This window comes from Elephantulus edwardii, unplaced genomic scaffold (genome assembly GCF_000299155.1).
Source record: "Elephantulus edwardii isolate Elephantulus edwardi_28Jun2011 unplaced genomic scaffold, EleEdw1.0 scaffold00090, whole genome shotgun sequence".
Classification (NCBI taxonomy): domain Eukaryota; kingdom Metazoa; phylum Chordata; class Mammalia; order Macroscelidea; family Macroscelididae; genus Elephantulus; species Elephantulus edwardii.
In genome coordinates this window covers 8761082-8779351 of record NW_006399840.1, presented here as the reverse complement: position 1 = coordinate 8779351, position 18270 = coordinate 8761082, and the positions used below count along the sequence as shown (strand labels likewise).

Here is an 18270-nt window from a genome sequence, read left to right as displayed (position 1 = left end):
TCGTAGTGTATAACAGGCCAGACGTGTTGATAGTGGAGGCCTGTTAACAGAAAGGCTCCAGTCTAACCTCTACACGTGTGCCCTCTCCCTGTAGCTCCATTGATAACACTGGCTCTGTGGTAAGCATTGTTTTAACCATTAAAAGCGTTTTCAGTATGGTACCACATAAACACTTCCGAAGCAGTAGCTGTCTTAGCTGATGGTGTTTTCTTCAGAAGACACCAACTCATGGTTGAGCTCATAAATACAGGCGGGATATTCACCAACTGACTGTTAAACTCGAGAAGGTCTAGAATAAACAGGTCTAGTGTTGAGTGTGTATGAGAGGAAACATGGAACACGAGATGAGAGGGTTCCTCTTCATGGAGCAGGGACGACTGCCATTATTTTCAATGTCAGAGACTCCCCGGAAATAAAGAAATATAAGACTGATATCTAGGATGCCGAGATGACTCTGAAATGAGAACTTTAGGAAATAACATTTGGGAGATAAGTTTGTAAATGCTGTGCAATTGGCTTCAGGTATGCAAAAGAATGATAGGGTAGGCATTTAATCACTGATGGGTTTGTTTTTTGGTTTTGTTATTGGGTTTTCTCTTTAAGGACAAAGGTAAAGAGAATATGTTTGAGTTTTAGAAAGAGGAAAGATGACTTATGTAATAAAAAGAATCTTGGGGAGTCAGAGTATCGTTTAAGCAGGGAAGTTGAGGAAGGGAAGTTCTGTGGATGAAATGACTGTAGCTTTGCTAGAAGACTGCGTAAATTCCCAAGGTTCACTGCAGCTTCTGCCTCCACTCTATGTAACAAAAGAGGAATATTTCTTGAATCTCCTACCCTCTTCAATATATTCTAATCCATTTTTTCTAAGAACATCTATCTAGCCACAAAATTAAGATGTGCATTCAGTGTCTGTGACTCTGGGTTTGCCTCTCTTGGTCTAGCTAGAGTTGTTTCTGGCTTGGCAGCTGGAAGCTAGTGAGCAAGGAATTTGGTTTCCCAGTATGAATATTCTAGAAGCTCATTTTACTTGGCAATGTGACACCCTTAGTGCACTTCTAACTTCTGCGATTTCTCTTCATAGTCATTATCTGAGATTCATGAGAACTAGATATAGTTACATGTCCTGGAGTTCTCTCCAGTGTACACTTTGCAATTTAAAGATACAGATAGAGTAAATGTATTATGATTACCTGTGAGCCCTGGACACATCTGTGGGCCCTAGACATTCTAGCCGAGAGTGTAACTAAAGGGGATCAAACTGCCGTGGTTTAAAATTTTATTACAAAATCTACCCTTGGTCTACTCCTTAAAGTGTCAAGGTCTTTATGATTTGGGACCAAGAGATAAAACACAAGGCTAACACTTCATATAAAGGTTTGAGATAACATGGTGCGTTACTTAGGGTGGAATTTATATATCAGGTTACAAATCCAGGTCAAACTGTTCCAGATCACACACCACAGACACTTATGAGCACACACACACACCGCCTTCCACATCCACACCTACACACACACACACACACCATGCTGGTTAAATTATGTTTGATTGTAAGGCTGTGTCTGGGAGCCTTGTTCCCATCGCTGTTTTATTTTTGGAGGTTTCAGTGACAGCAATCTGAACACCAACTGGAGTGAGCAACACTCTACCACTTTTCTGGAGACACTTGTAAGTATGCTGTCTTAAACCTGACATCTTTGGAGGTTCTCCCTTCCCCCTACTTTGACAGCATTCCGCGAATTCCCGATTTGTGAGTTGTCAGCCTAAAGGAGCTTACACACATTCTGAGGGACAGTGTAGCTCAGTGCTGACTTCTCTAGTTATCTCCTGACCATCTGGAGCTGGATGAAGTCTGGCAAATGCTTATTTCTGAGTGTATTCTGCATCTTCTTATTAAATCTTTTGTAAGAGAGTTGCAAAGGTATTTTGAGGGGTTTAAAAAGGCAAATCTCAATTTGTAAAATGTTGTTACAATGTTATATAAACTTGACACCACACTTCCTGCTGTTCAGGTTCTGATCCAGGGCACTTTATAACAACAACAGCAACAACAATGCCGCCTGCTTCCCAAGGCTGTGAATCCTTAAGAAAGATTGATAATCTTTATTTCATGGAGCTGCTCACAGGTTCAAACTGCCAATCTTTTGGTTAACAGCCCGAGGTATTACATACCATGTCACCAGGGCTTCTATGATAGCTTACAGAAGGGACTTAATTGTTGAGTTTGAAAAGCAAAGAGACAACTTGCTTCTAGTTTACTAAAAGGGATGAGTCCAGATTGTGAAGCTAAAGCATATGACATAATGCAGTTGAGGAAGCAGTGGGTGATGGCCTTATGTTATGAGATTTGGCAGGTAATCCCGCCACCTTCTGGGCCACTGTGGCTACCAGCTCCTGCCAGGTCCACCTTCCCAATGGGCTGGTTGCCTTCTGCTACTACTGCCACCCATCTTTAGTTCCAGCTTTAGCCAAACATGCCCTGTTTTGCCCTATACGCATATCAAGGTTGGTGTGAACGGTGGGTGCATCTCTGATAGTTTCTGGGTAGGCTTCTTGAAACCCGTGACTGCATTGTTGAAACACAGGTCAGAGGTGAGGCCCATTAAGGCTGGAGAAGAGCCTGTAAGATGTTCTTCCTGTCCGGGACCTCCTTTTAGGTGCTCGCACGCTGAGGCCAGAGAAGAATGTCAGAAGGCAGCAGAGCCATAATTCTAGTGGCAACCTTAAAATGACCTCCTGGGATTGCAGACATGCACTAAGCATCTCTTGCCTTGTGCTTCCATAGACCTGAGTCTTAAAGTTGTTGCTTTTGAGGATAATGGGAGCATCTAAAGGAGCATAAATACTATTATTAACCCATTAAAGAAAAACAACAAACTACTGCCCAGTAATATTGAAGAACATAAACTATAAAATTCAGTATGTACAGTTTGTTTAGTAAAACATAAACAGTAAATACCATTAACGAGTGTTACAGTTCTTTCAGAATTTATCTAGCAGGCCTTTCAGGTTCTTCCAGAAAGCTCCCTACTATGGGGGGGGGGGGAAGTACTGTTACTGAAAGGGGTAAGTACTAATATAGAAATAAATTCCGAGATACAATTCAGGTGTCAAGATCTTCATTATACTTTCTTGTCCATATTAACAATGCTTAGAGACCACTCATCTCTCATCTTCTAAAAGTATCACAACTGAGTTTTTATGTTAAAGAAACTATGGTTTCTTAAAATTCACATTCACACAATGCCATACTATACAGCATTAAAGAGCAATGGAGAAGTCTCAAAGTACTGCATGGGGTGGGTGAATCTGGAGGACATTATGCTGTGAGAGATAAGTGAGTCATCAAAGGACAAAAGTAGACCATTATTTTGAGAATCTAAGGAAAGGTTTCCACTCACAAGTAAAGTGTTTTAAAGGAAATTATCTGCATTTGTGCAAGCAACCAATCTGCTGTTCTGATCTACTTTGTGACAGGCCCTTAGAAGCTTTTTCTAGGCCTATCTGACCCAGTGCCATATTGGAGAAGACTTAGCATTCTACACTGGGATGACTTGATTTTCAGGGTTGTTGTGACTTAAGGATATGAGGCTGGGGTGGCTGCTCTCATTGATTGTCTCCTCTCATTGGCTGGCTGCTCTCACACTGGGTGGCTGTTCTCATTGGCTGGCTAAGTAGAAGTTGTTTCCTCCTGCATAGTAGTAGATAAAGATATACTGCAGTGTTCCATTGCCATTTTTGACCATAAAACCAACACTTCATTTATTTATCAGTTACATAGGTTTTGGTGGAGTGGCCCAGCAGCCTAAGCTCCAATTTTGACTTAACTTGTGTGGCAAATAGATTCTAAATTTTAAATAACCATTCAATTAAATCATACTTCAGAGCATAGACTTGGTGACTTTATCAAATGGGGTGATATAATGCACCTATTTTATAGTAATTAGTAAGAGTCTGAATTGAGCTCCACCTTGCATTGTCAAATCTTAATGATTCCTCACGTAATTTAAGCTAAGCAATAAATCTCATAACCTGAATAGGGATATTAATGCCTCAAAGTGAGTAACTGAAATTTAAGTCCAGTCTCCTGGTTTGACTAACAGATTTCTCTGCTCCCCAAACCTTCTGCTTCTCACGTTTCAGCTCTATGCTAAGGACATTGCTTTATTATCCCACTTCATCCTCATAATCTGTGAAGGGGATGGGGTTTCACCATAATGCAGGCATTTCTAGATTTGCCTAGGATGTGTATTCATGCATGGCAGGAGCTGAGTTAGGCTTTGTCCAAGTTTGCTTGGCTAGTAAAGTGGCAAAGTGGGTATGCTTAGACCCCGCTCTCTCCCCTCTGCCATACTACCCATTTGAGTGCAGCAGTACTGACTGCTTGGTAAATTGACTGGCAATATCTCACTTTTAAAAATTACTAGGTTCTTAAGAAATTGCACCCCCCACAAAAGAAAATGAGTACCCGATTTCCTGAGATTAAACTGAGGCAATTGAGCCCTAGGATGACAGTTAGAACACCACCATCCTGTGTCTGGGATGAGCAAGCTCTCTCATGTATTTGAGCTGTCTTCTGATTCTTTTTTCTTCCTTTCCCTAGCTCACCTTGACTTCCTGCTCATTCATACTTCCGGAAGTGTGTTTCCATTTCATAATTGTGTTACGTTGCTGGGAAAGTCTATCTGAATGGATTGAAAGTCTTTTTGACCTGATGTGTGACAGTTTCTGAAGATGTGTACTCTTAACGTGATAGGGCCATTTCCTAAAAGTAGAGTCCAAAAGAACACACAAATCTATTGTGGAGGAAGTACAACCAGTGTGCTCTTTAGAGCCAAGGATGGTGAAACTTCATCTCACACACTTTGAGGATGATGTCTGTCAGGAGGGACCAGTCTCTGGAAGGACACTTCATGTGGGTAAAGGTTAGCAAGAGAGAAGGAGGCCTTCAGTGAGGTGGACTGAGATGATGACTACAACAATAGACTTGAACATGGTAAAGACCATGACTATAGTGCAGAACAGACAAGGTGAGGTTCTGATCTAATGTTCATGGGTCACTATGAGTTGTTATGGTCTCAGTGACAGGTGATGACAATAGCAAGAAGAAGGTTTCATCTTTGGGTCATCCAAGAATCTGCATTTTAAACAGCATTCTGAGGCCCACTTATGTTTGAGAACCACTACAGCAGAGAAGCTATTGTAGGCTGAAGTGGTGACTAGCATTGTGAGCCCTTGCGCCATTCATTTCTGTGGATGGCCAATACAATTGAGCCATTCTCATTTGTACATTTCCTTTTGTCCTCATTCTTTTTCCCCACACAGTTACTCACTGCAAACTTTCATGTTCTTCACAATGGCTGATCAGTGAATTTGAACATGAAAGACAAACTTAAACTCCTCTCCCTTCATGCCCTCCACTGGAAATGCCCTCTCATGTTGCCAGACATTCCAAAATATGGGGGTGAAAAGATAGCTCTGCCATCTTTTTTGCAGTTCATTCTAGGTCTCTAGGTAACATTTTTTAACCTGTGTAATGTTCACTGCACAGTATCTGAAGTAATATTCCAGGAAATAACGCTGTTGCTTGTTAAAAGGGATAGGACCCCAGAGATGTCTTTAAATATGCCTGTAAAGTGAGAGGTGCCAAGAGAAAGATAATATGTCTGATTATAGTTATTTACCTTACATTTTCATTCGCTTTTAACTGGGTGTAATTTAGGGGCATGAAATCTCTTATTGGAAGTGTATTTGCATTAAACAGCTCTAAGCAACCATGAAAGTGCAGAAACTGAAAAATTGACAGACTGGGTTCCTAGAATCCCAAAGTAGCATTTTTGTAACAGGCACACAAACAAATCGAATAAACATGTTTTGCTTCAGCGATTTAAAGAATACGGTCTTTGGAGTAATTTGTCTTTTTTAACTATCATTTCTAACCTTTTCATTGCCTATCTCTGGTTTGCAGCTCCCCCTTACAATCTGCGGCAATTTCCCAACCAGCTGTTGGTGTTCCAGTGCTTGGTGCTTTGACTTCCTTGAGCTATCAAACCAACCTATAAAGGGGATTACCTGAGTGCTCTTGTTTCCCAGGTTTGCATTTAGTGCTGGATGTGCTGTTGTTATTGTTGTTATTCCCCCCCCCCCCAATATGCTTCATTCTGTGAAAATTGGGCTGGAAAAATGACAGTGGTCTTTTATCATAATGCTTTGACCAAGTATTGGAAGTTTCCTCAGTAGCGCGAGATACTTCTCCGTCCAGTTAATGTCTATGAACCAAAGCATTGATTTGATTGAAAAGATATTTGGCTTTTGCCCCTTCCAGTTTTGTATAGCTTTTTTTCTTTTTTGAAAGAGCATGTCCGTTAATAGCATCAGTCTTGGTATGATGCTGGCAAAGAGAATTCATGTCCTTCACCCCACCCCCTTGGAGGCAATAAGGGGTAAGTACAAATTAGCTTTTACACTCAGATTTGGTGGGGGGAATACTATCAGTGCAGGAAAGTACAGTTGTGTTTCCTGTAGGATTTTTTATGTCTAGCAAAGAGAAATCAGGAAGCCTAGTTTATGTGTTTTTACTAACATGTGTCCTTTATTGTTAAGTAAGTGCTAATTTCCACCTGGACACACTTTGTAAACATTAGTTTTCCTTTACAGTGTGGGACATTGCCACTTATCAAATTATTAAGTAGAAGAAGGAACCAAAAGCAAACTCACTGCCTTTGAGTCTATTGAGACTCACAGTGACGCTGCAGGATAGAGCGGATCTGCCCCATAAGGCTTCCAAGAATGTGGAAGTTTTGTGGAAGTGACTGTCACATTGTAGTGGTGTAGAGGGAGGGGTGGGTTTGAACTGCCAAGCGAAAGCAGTCAGGTGCTTTAATCACTGCACCACCAGGGCTTCTAGAAAGAAGACAAAAGGAAATAAAAAGAGAAAGGAAAGGAGCTCTTTTGTTTCCATATTTTTCCTTTCCTTTCCCTTTCCACCCACTTCTGAGTTCCATTTTTCATGTATGTCTGCTGGCTCTGGCTAGCAAATGCGCTGTCAGTTACTCCTTGATCATTAGAGGGGAGGTTGCCTCCGAGTCTCCTGAGCTATGAAAGATTTCTTCGTCTGAGAAATCCCACTAGTTTACTCGGACCTGGCTAAGATACATGAACATTTGTATCCTTCAGAGGAAAATGTTATTTTCCAATTAGAGCTGAGGAAGAAATTTTGAAAGAGACTTGGTCTGTTTAAAGTGACTGGACTGTTTCTCACCCCTCTGATAAAATGACAAAGATCCTCCCCCCTCTAATTGGTCCTCCAGTATTTGATCTCCATATATGTCATGATGTATCTGCTATCAAGAAACAAAACAAACCCTTGGAGATCAATTGGCATTAATAGGCTTAATTGATGGTTTTTCTTTTAGATGGGTAGCAAATATCTTTCTAAAAGTATACTTTTCAAAAAGAGCAAAAAATATTGTAAAAGTGGTTTTCCTCAGACTACACATAAATTGAGAAAATGATCTTATAGCATCTCTCTTGCAAACTTCTTAGAAAAAATAGAAGTTTACATCTCAAAAAAAAAAAAGAAGACTATCTTTCATAAATCAAAACAAGCACAAATCAAAGGAGATAAAAAGAATATGCCTATTTCTAGTATGGTAAAGGTGTTCACAATGACCAAATTTTATTTTTTTCTATTAATGGAAAGAAATATAAGGAATGATAATGTTATTACTGTTAGGTGCTTTTGAGTCACCTGCAACTCGTAGCGAGGCTATACACAGTAGCTCTGAAACCTGTCCTCTCCTGGGCCCATCTCACTGTCATAAAGGTGCCCCTATTACTCCACTGTAACAGTCCATCTCATTCAGGGTCTTCCTGTCCTGTGTTGTCCCTCAAGCTTGCAAGACGTCCTTCTCCAAGGATTGGTTCCTCCTGGGACTTACAGTAGAAATACATAAATCATATCCATACCCAAGATTTGAAAAGAAATATAATTTACCAAGGGTGTTTTTTTTTTTAAACTATTGGGATTTTTTTTTCAGTCATGATAAAACAGACTAAAAATAAACAGCTGTATACTACTTCATTAAGCTGCTGCTTGGAGTGATTTTCCCATTGATTAGTCTCAGGGCTAATGCTGGTTCATTCCTCATTTCATTGCTAATTAACATCAGCGCTGCTCCTGACCACTTGACCGAGCTCTCTCATGAGCATGTGCTGGTTTGGCAAGTAATTGCTCTCTCCTCCCTCCCTTCTCCAGTCCCCAGCTCCCTCGTTTTTTCTTCTTCCTAAAAATAAGACTTTAAGCTCAGAAGAAAGAGGGATAACCTTTAAATTGTAGCCTGCCAGCTCCTCTACAAAGACTGTGAACTTAATAAAGAGATTAGATGCAACCCAGCAACAAGCATAGCTATTCTACCCAAGCATTTGATTGAGGGGTTGTGTAAATATAGATGACTCGCTGGGGCTACTACATGAACTGCCTGGCTTGAATCATTTCAACTTTTCCTTGTTGATTCAAGCTCTTTTGGAATATTTATAGGACAAATTACCTGACCCAGGGAGTTAGGACCAAAGACCTTAAAAGGGAAAGCAAGCATTGGCTTTAAGGTATCTCTGAGTCCCCTTCTGTCCCTGAGTTTGTGAAATTAAATTCTCTGCCAGGTCAGTTCTGCGAGGCCAGATCTGGCCCATAGTTAAAGCTTTTGCGGGATGATCCACAGTCAAGCAGAATAGAGGTTTTAATCAGAACAGAATACTTAGTTTAGCAACTCAGGGTTAGGAATGGGGAATTCCACAGTATAAACAATGAAAGTCATTTGCTTCTGTTCTGGGTCAGGAGGTCAACATTTTCATAGACTCATGCCAGCATACTCTCTGGAAGAGCCTCTCCAGAATCATTGAGTACGTTGTGGTTTTGATCCAAGTCAGAGCCTCTTAGCTAATGGAGTCAAGCATTACATTGCACTTAGTAAATTATTTCTGATTGGTTTTCAGTCCCCCCCCCACATTTGATGAATTCTATTCTGTAAATATAGAGCAGTCTTGCTTTTAAATTCACCTCTTAAGATCAGTCACTAGATAGACAATCTTTACTTTTATTCTGCTTTGTGGCTTTGTGATTATAAAAAGACCATGGGCCACATGGGAATGGCTGTATCTGACGTTTACCAACTTCACAAAGGATAACTGTCCCAGCAAAAACATCAGCAACACAAAACCAGTTCCTATAAGGTTTTTCACATGTCCCCCATGCTCCCACACCTCTTTCTACTCATCCCCAAACCCATCTTACTGCTCTACTGGGTCCAAAATCCAATGCAATAGCTCATAGACCACAGAACCATATAGGGAAGTCAAAAGGCTATAATAAAAGTTGGCAAAATACTCAGGACAATTTCTGAAATGTGCTCATGGGGCACCTGGGCCTTAAGCCTGGCAGCATAAGGCTGGTGTTACAAAGTTCTCAGTCCTGCCAATAGTGACTCTTCCATCCACCCCAGTCATACAGCAAACGTGTGCAAAGGCTCTTGGTCTAGCTCAGGTTCTGTATGTGCGGGGTAGCAATCCTAAGATCAGCTCCATCCCTCATTGGCTCTCTGGTTTTCTGCTTTGGCCATGGCTACTGCCACCACTGTAGGTCTAAATAGCACAAAGATTTCTAGGCTGGAAAGACATGCTACAGTCTCTTACTGGTGGGGAAGGTCTTCGAGTTCTGCAGCTGGATCTGCTCAACTTAATGGTGAGTCTAGCCAGTTCAATTGTGGACTGGTGAAACTGACTAACCAGTCCTCTTACAGACAGGCAAACAAGCCCTAGTTGCATATTCCCACCCATCCACATGACCAAGCCAAATTCAATGGCTGGGAAAGTTGCTTGGAATGATAAATTCCACAGTGATTTTCCTTCCTATCATTCTTTTCATAGTGGGCATTTTAAAAACAATTTGTGACTCATTGCTAACATCTTATCTCTGCAAGATTAATAATTCTTTTAGGCTATTCACATTTATAATTAAACAAGCATTGATGGCAATACCACTGGCCTAAGACAAACGATGCACTCAACTGAATGCGTGAAGGAGTGTAGAGTTTTCTTTTTAATAGCATCATCATTCCTTCAGGTTTATTTCATTCTGTAAGAATTACTCTGTGCTTGGCAAAGCCCTTCCTGATATTAGTTAGACACTGTTGATTTTCAGTCTGTTTTGATCTAGAAATGGGATCATTCTTACTTGCTGAAGCATCAGATGGACTTTGGGGAATTACCGTTGTGCTTCAAAGGATAGATTAGTTGCTGCATAGACTGTAAGTTCTCTGACCTCAAGAGCTGTGTCTATTTTTATGCAAATTTATTGTGTTATCTGTGGGACCCACTACCATTAGGATGAGTCTCTTTCAGGGACACCTTCCCTCTGGTTTCTGAGACTGTGCATTTTACAGGAAGGGATTGCTTACCTTTCTCCCATGGGCCACTTGGTGGATTTGAACTGCTAGTCCTTTGGTTAGCAACCCAACAGGTATTGCACTACACTGGAAGGGCTTTTTCTTACCTGTGATATTGGGTCACAAGTGTCTTGCCTTGTAAATGTTGTTAGATGAAAAATAGAGATGGGTGCATTCTAGGCCACAAGGACTGCACAAACCAAAGCTGGCTATAGCATAGTGTGTTGAGTGGTAGAGATCAAGAGAAACTCTAGAACATATGTTTGAGATGGTAGGTTAAGGGCGAAATGTGAATCTCCGTAAGTATTCAGTTCAGGAATTTGGACTTCATTTTTGTAGCCTGAAACAGAATATAGTTAATGACTAAGAATTGTAACCTTTGAAGAAAATCACCTTCGAGGAGGGATAAGTTTGAACAGTTAAAACCCATCATGTAAAAAGAATACAAAGAATTCAGGAAGGAGTTGGGCCTTGATTCTGGTTCTAAAGGTCCCAAGCAGGATGAATGATGGAGAAGGCAATTTCATAATTCAGACGTACTGACTATAATTGCTATAATTGTGGAAATGTTACTAAAGTGTATCAGGACAGTGCAGTGGTTGTTGTAGATAAACTTGCTACTGCTTTGCCCTTCTACTGAAGTTAAATCCCTCTTTATTCTTTGCCTTCTATGCTGCCAGTATAAATTTGTTCAGGACGATCCAATAGACACAAGTTGGCTTAATCTTAGTTTCTCATTAACCTCTGAATTCCATTCTTCCATTTTAGCATCCTTAAAGAGGTTGGAAGAGACTGAATATTCCTTCCCACCTTTAAATAGCCAACCAAACACTAACATATTGTTTGTATTATTAGATAACGTAGACTATTTAAAAAAGTAAATTCTTAGCAGTGCTAGGTATATATACCCCAAGGAAATTAGCACTGAAACACAAATGGAGATTTTATAGCAGCTTTATTCACAATCCAAAGAACACGGAAATAGGCCAAATGTCCAACTGCAATTGAATAAATTGAGAAATTGTGTTATAGTCACATGAAAGAATACTACATAGCATTCAGGAGCAACGATATGCAGTATTTGTCCTTATGAAACTGAGTTAGTTCACTTAGCCTAATGTTCTCCAGTCTCTCCCAAATTATGATATAAAAGTGATATAAAAATAATATAAAACTTGGGAGAGACTGGAGAACATTAGGCTGCATGAACTAACTCAGTCTCATAAGGACAAATACTGCATGAGACCATTTTTATAAAAATAAAAGGATAACCAGTAAAATCTGTAGGGAGGTTCAAGGGGGAAGGTAGTAGGATTGGAGTGGTGAGCTAGGGTAGGGGTGATATCACAGGGTTGCAGGTTGTCTTTGTAAATAACAAAGTGGCATCAAAGTTACATTATCTGCTCACAAATAAACTGCTGATTTAAAGTAAACAAAGAACTAAGTGTTGACTTTCCTCACATTTTCTCCTGTTTCCCTTGACACTTCTCTTCTTCCTCTTTTCCTAAGAAAATATATTTTTATGACTCCAAAATATTTTAAAAGACTGTGGATGGAAACTGACTGTATTGACATTTATCTGTACTTCAAACCACCTTTTTCTATCTCTGTGGTTTATGTCCTCCCAATATACGCTGGTGAAGTGTATGCACAACGGGTCATTGTCAGGCATGGTGCTTCTTGAAGTGGAGGCAGGCATGTTCTCCATGAACACAGGTCTATGTGTGTGTGTGCGCATGTGTATGAAGGAAAGGATTTTCCCAGTGAGGTTTCATTAGCTGGGCATCAAGGAGAGGCTGAGTAGTTAGACTCCCTATTTCATGAAAAATCCTTTATTTGCTGAGCTATTAAGTGATGAAAAAGAATAAGAGAATTTTTTAAAATCTAATAAAGATAGCATTTTGTGAAACTTGCGTGTGAATTTATAACATTATAATCTGTCAGCAGACAGTGTTGTTGTGCAGAAGGGGAAATCTGTACCATACATGTAGGCATAAAAAATGCAACAGCAGAGTTTCCGGCCAGGAAACCTTTTTTTCCATATGGGCGTCCATATGTTTTCTCTTGAAATCCATATTTTTGGCCCTGATACACATATGTTAGCTTTTTTCCCAAATAATATTGTGAAATAATTCTCTATTATTTCTTTTTTTTTCTAGAAGTTATTATTGTAAGATTTGGGAGTAGGCTGGGGAATGGACTATTTTGCATATTTGGGATACAGACATGAAAAAGGAATAGGACAGAGACATATGCCATTGTATGTGTATGTATGTGTGTGTGTAATTAATCTAATCCATTGCTGTCAAGCCCACCCCAACTTCTTAATGATCCTACAGAACAGAGGACTGTTGCATAGGTTTTTCAAGGCTGTAAATCTTTACAAAAGCTCCCACATCTTTCTCCTGCAGAGTTACTGGTGTTTGAACTACTGACATTTTGGTTATCCACCCAATGATTAATCCACTGTTCCGCCAGAGCTCTTGCATGTACATACATACATACATACTTACATACATACATAGAGTTGAGAAATTGACTCAACAGTGGTGTTTTTTTGTGACGAAGACATGCACACATACACTTGCACTATATATACATACAAAGATTGATGTTTAGTGCATGCGCTGGCGTGCTGCTAACCAAATTGTTGGGAGTTCTATCATCTGCCCCGAGGGAGAAAGATGAGACCATCTCTGTCTGTCGAGATCTACAGTCTCAGAAGCCTGATGGGGAGTCACTATGAGCTGGAATCCATTCAAGAGCAGTGGGTTATATTTATTTTAAAGATTAGGTTTGTGTTTGTATGTTTATTTTGTCAAGGGGACACTACTTCAGGTAGAATGTTGTTTTGCTTCCCCCCCTCCCCTTGTCATAGACCCTCTTTCTCAGTTTGATGTATCCACGTGTCCAGCTGTGCACTTTCAGAGTGAGGGAAAGTGAGAAGATATATTTGGCAGGACCTGCTCTTTTATGTCTGGGGACTGCTCAATAAGCATTCACTGTAGGGCTCCCATCTTGTTATTGCAGCCCGACAGGAGAGTGGTAGAGTCACACAATTCCCATTTTAATTTGGAAGTTTAAGCAAGGACAGGAAATTGAATACGGTTTAATATATGCATGGAAGATATGGCAAAAATGCCTAAAGGCATCTCAATGTGGGTGGCATATATTACATTGGATTTGGAGAGCACTTACAGAGCCCAAAATGGGGATTGATGGATGAAAAGAAGAGGTCATTTGAAGAAAATTCTTTCATCCCTTAAGATTTCATACAAGATTGTAATTGACGGCATGCCCTACTCATCTTCTACATACCATTAAAGCCAACCTGGTAAATAATACCATTTTAATTTAGAACTCTCTTATACCAATATGCCCAAGGCCTGTATTTAGGGCATTTCACAATTTTTGTTTAGAAGTCATTGTTGGTTTCAACACTGCTGAGATGTCAGGAAGTGTGAAGATGGCACAGGATAGGACAGGGTTCAGTCTATTGTTCTTAGCATGGCTAAGAGTCATACTAGACTCAACAGCACCTAACAACAACAACAACATGATGTCTCAGAATAGACTTTGCATAGATTGATCGATCTCTCTCTCCCATCTTTCTTTCCTGGAGCAGCTGGTAGACTTGAACTGCCTGAGAAGTACACCCTTTGGGTTAGCAGCACAGGCCCCTCTGATATATGCCACCAGTGTATTAGTTTGACATACAGGGACTTCTTATGACTTGGTTATTATCTCCAAATAAAAATGATAGTGTACTAATTCAAGTGTTATTTGTATCCTTCCACCTCAGGACCACCGATTGTACTCCTCACACTATCTCTGGATGACTGGATGACCTGGGGACCTTTCCTCAGATCACACGTTGTCCACTGCACTTTCCCCATCAGATCATAATTACGTGGATGCTTCTACCTCTGGATCGTGAACTCCTGAAAATAAGGCTGGAAGTGTGTATGACTCATTTTTGTATCCTTAGATTATAGTTCAAGTTTAAAATTTAGTGAATGCTTTAGACTTAATCTACAAATTCTCACAAAGGAAAGGCCTCAACAGTCCTCCAGCAAGCAAACTCACTTTGTTTCAAGCTCTTACTTAGTATGGTGATAAGGTTGACTTGACACCATCTTTATGCCATTCTGTCCCCAAATGGAACTTCAACTGATCTTTTCAACCCTACATGAAGACAGCTGGACAATGACTAAGGATGACAGAAGAAGAATCAGTGCCTTCGAGTTGTGGTGCTAGAGAAGAGTCTTGTACATACCATGGACTGCCAAGAAAACAAAGAGATCTGTCTTGGGGCAGGTGACACCAAGTTTCTCCTTGGAAGTAAGGATTTTGAAGCTCTGTCTCACATACTTTGGGCATGTGGCCAGGAGGGACCAATCCTTGGAGAAGGACATCATGTTCAGAAGATTGGAGAGGAATGCAAGAGAGGAAGACCCTGGATGAGATGGACTGATACAGTAACTAGGACAATTGGGGTAGGTGTGTCGGAATCAGTAAGACAGGCTCAGGATAGGGCAGGGTTCAGAGCTGCTGTACAATGGGTCATGATGGGTTGCAGGCAAGTTGACAGCCCAAAACAACCTGAAAGTAAACAAAAGATGCCTTCCATCTTTCCCCTCCAATTTTGTACACAATAAAAAGAATTACTCAACTGAATAATTGACATGTGGTTACTCTTGGTGTTTTAATGTGACATCCTATCCAATGAGAAGGACTATTCACAAACAGAACAAATGTCAAAAAGCAACAGAAGTGTAAATGCCTGCTTCCCTGCATCCTTCTATAAGGAGCTCCTACTAAGTGCTCACTTTGTTTCATGGCTCCTGGAGACATAGGTGAAACCACAGGATGGTGCAAAATGAATTTATGAGAAAAGCAAGAACTGAGGATGTACTTCCAAAAATCATTTTTCCCCATTCTATTATTGGAGGAGAAGGGACACACAGCTGTCAAGTACTTTATATCCTTGTCCATGTGGTCCAGCAAGGTCAGGGGAGGCGCCAGAAGTGAATGTCCATGGTCTATCAGCCTCATGACCTTTGACTGACACACTGCTGAATTGCTCTCTGCAGAAAAGCCTGCTGCAGTGTGCCTAGCACGTGCAAAACCCCTCTGTGTTGACCATTTCCAAAGTTTTTTGGCTTGAAATTTGTGCTTCAGCAACCTTCTCAGAAACGTCCAGTCAGGACCTGTGTCAGGGCCACCTCTGCTGGATAGCTCTTTGCGTGGCCAGTCAGCATTCTAACCTACCCCCCTAAACTAGAAAGTTGTCAGCAATCTTTCACTTATTATATTCCTATAAAAATGTGCTGAGATAACTGTAACTGCTCAGTGTAACTTTCAGTTGATAGGCAGAAGCAGCGAAAGTTCCTTCTTCTCTCCCTCCGCTTCCAAGGGCGTTAAAAACAGAAATTCTGTCTCTTGCCTTTACTCCTCCTTCTGAGGGTTGAGAAGGAAGTCTGAGCTTATTTTAAGATTCCTCAGGGCAGTGTTTCATTCCTCGACTCTTCTATTCTTTACTGCATTACCTCAGCGCATTAGTGCTTGTATCTCCTTCTGACGGCATCCAGTTTCCATTCCATTCACAGCAGCCAGGGATCATATCTCTGATCCACTTAGAAACGCGGTGAGCTCTACCCCTGAGAATGTAAACGCTTTCTCGCTCACATCTATTGATCTACAGGGCTCTATTTCTGGATTTCCATTCACACACTCATTTGGTGTTTGGAATATTGGCTGTTCCTTTGAGGGACAAGAGTTAAGTGGGATGCTAGCAACTATATTAAAAAAAAACAACAACAACAAAAACCCTTCTATTTCTCTGGTTCTGTGGAAATGCGTTTTTTATGTAGGTATTGCTGGGTTGCCTGAGTCCCATACTCCTGTAAGTAAACTTACTCTTTCTGGACATGCTGGAGGAAATGAGTGCTGAAGAAAAAAGATTTTTAATGCTAAAGCTATTTAACTGGGGCTTACTATGATAGGAAGCTCTGGTGGTATAGACTGACAGAGTTGTGCTGCTCCTTAAGGGAAAGAGGGACAGTGTCCTCTGTGATTTGCAGCCACCAAAGTCCTGCTAGAGTGTCATGAGTTTGCTCTGTCTCACGGGCAATGACTCTGGGTGTTTTGGACTTACTACGCTACGGAGCTCTGGTGGCAAAGTGGTAAGAGATTGCTCTGCAATCACAAGGGTATGCAGTTGAAATCCACCAACTGCTCTGCGAGAGTAGGATGGGCAATCTCCTCCTGTGCGATTTTACTGCCTCTGCAAACCTGCTGGGGGGTCAGCTGTGCGTCGGTTCCGATGCGGAAGCACACAGCATTAATGATATGGTCTTAAGTGAAATAAACGAGTAAATAAAAGAAGCAGCAAGTATTCAAAAAGATCTAGTGGATTATTCATAAACGGAATTTCCTTTTTCTCAAGAACAATGAGCATGTTTCTTTGAAGAGCCAGGGGTTGTTATAATTTGGGAAAAAAACCTTTTTATGATGATGTAAGAAATAAGAAATGAAGAAAGAAAGCCTAGAATTTGGGTTAAAGAAATGCCACAGCTGTAATAATGAATTGTTGCCATGAGAAAAAAAAAAGCCTAAATTAGAAGCAGAGCAACTGTCTGTCTTAATAAGAGCCATGGTGGAAAGCCCTTCTTGAAATAGCAGTAAAATAAGGGAAAAATTGCATTGTTGCAGGCCTAATTTGATGAAAGGACCTCAGTAAATTGTGATTGCACAGTTAATAAACCCTAGAGCTTTTTTTGGAAGACAAAATTAGTTGTTTAGTGGTTAAAAAAATCAATTACAAATTGTGTTGTCTTCTTTAACCAATCAGGCAGTGAAGCTCCCATAATAATGACTATTCAAAGTGAACAGAGCCTGGCTGCGTCTGCGAGTTCACTGCTCCTCTTCAGTGAGACTGAGAGCCAGCACTTCTAAGTGGGGGAAATGTTTTTCCACACAAGGTTGGAAGAATGCTCCCTATTCTTCCCCTCTAAAAGGTCTGTGGAGAGATACCAACCTGTTTAGATGGTTCTTTCAATACAGCTTAGTGAGGGTAAGTACCTTTCTGTGAATTCAGAGAGGGGAAAAAAACCAAAGTCATTCAGAGGCAGAGAAGAGGCATTTCTGTATGTGGCAGAAAATTATGTGAAAAGTCTAAGACATGTTGTTGTTATGTTAGCAGATTTAAAACTGTGGGGTTCTGTAAATAGAGCACATTCTTAAGAAAAGACTGATACTTTTGTGAAACAATGCAGAGCGCAAAGTGTATGCTGGGATGTGCATGCAAGATCATTTTTGTATAAAAACAGCAGCCTGTTAGCAGACTAGGACTAAAACTTTCCAATTTTCTTGACCTAACTCAGGCAATATAACATAGACTTGGAACAGAAAGTTGAAATACTGAATGTATGAAGCATTGAGTTAAGTCAGTCATTCTGGTCCTATCTTAGCCTGGGCTGTGAGGTCAGCCAGACCAGGTTTGAGCCTTGACTCTGCCAACCGAAGGGGGCTGTCACCTAGACCCTCAACTCACTGATCTTAAAAATGGGAATAGTTTCTAACCTTCCTAAAGGACTCTGGATTCATGCTAAAAGAAAGGAAATTGTTTTATAATATGTGCAGATACTATTGTTGTTGTTATGTCCCGTTGAGTCGCTTGCGACTCATAGCGACCCTATGTACAACAGCCCTAAACACTGCTCTCTCCTGTGCCAATTGCACCGTCTCTGACACTCCCATTCTGATTACCCCAGTCACTGAATCAATCCACCTCATAGAGGGCCTTCCTCTCCTGCGCTGTCCCTCC

General features: G+C 40.7%; 1 protein-coding gene across 2 annotated transcripts in view; it reads left to right on the top strand.

The window, feature by feature from the left end:
- Nucleotides 1-18270, top strand: part of ESRRG (estrogen-related receptor gamma) — an 826733-nt gene that overhangs the window by 258483 nt on the left and 549980 nt on the right. The gene's annotated exons all lie outside the window — the stretch shown is intronic.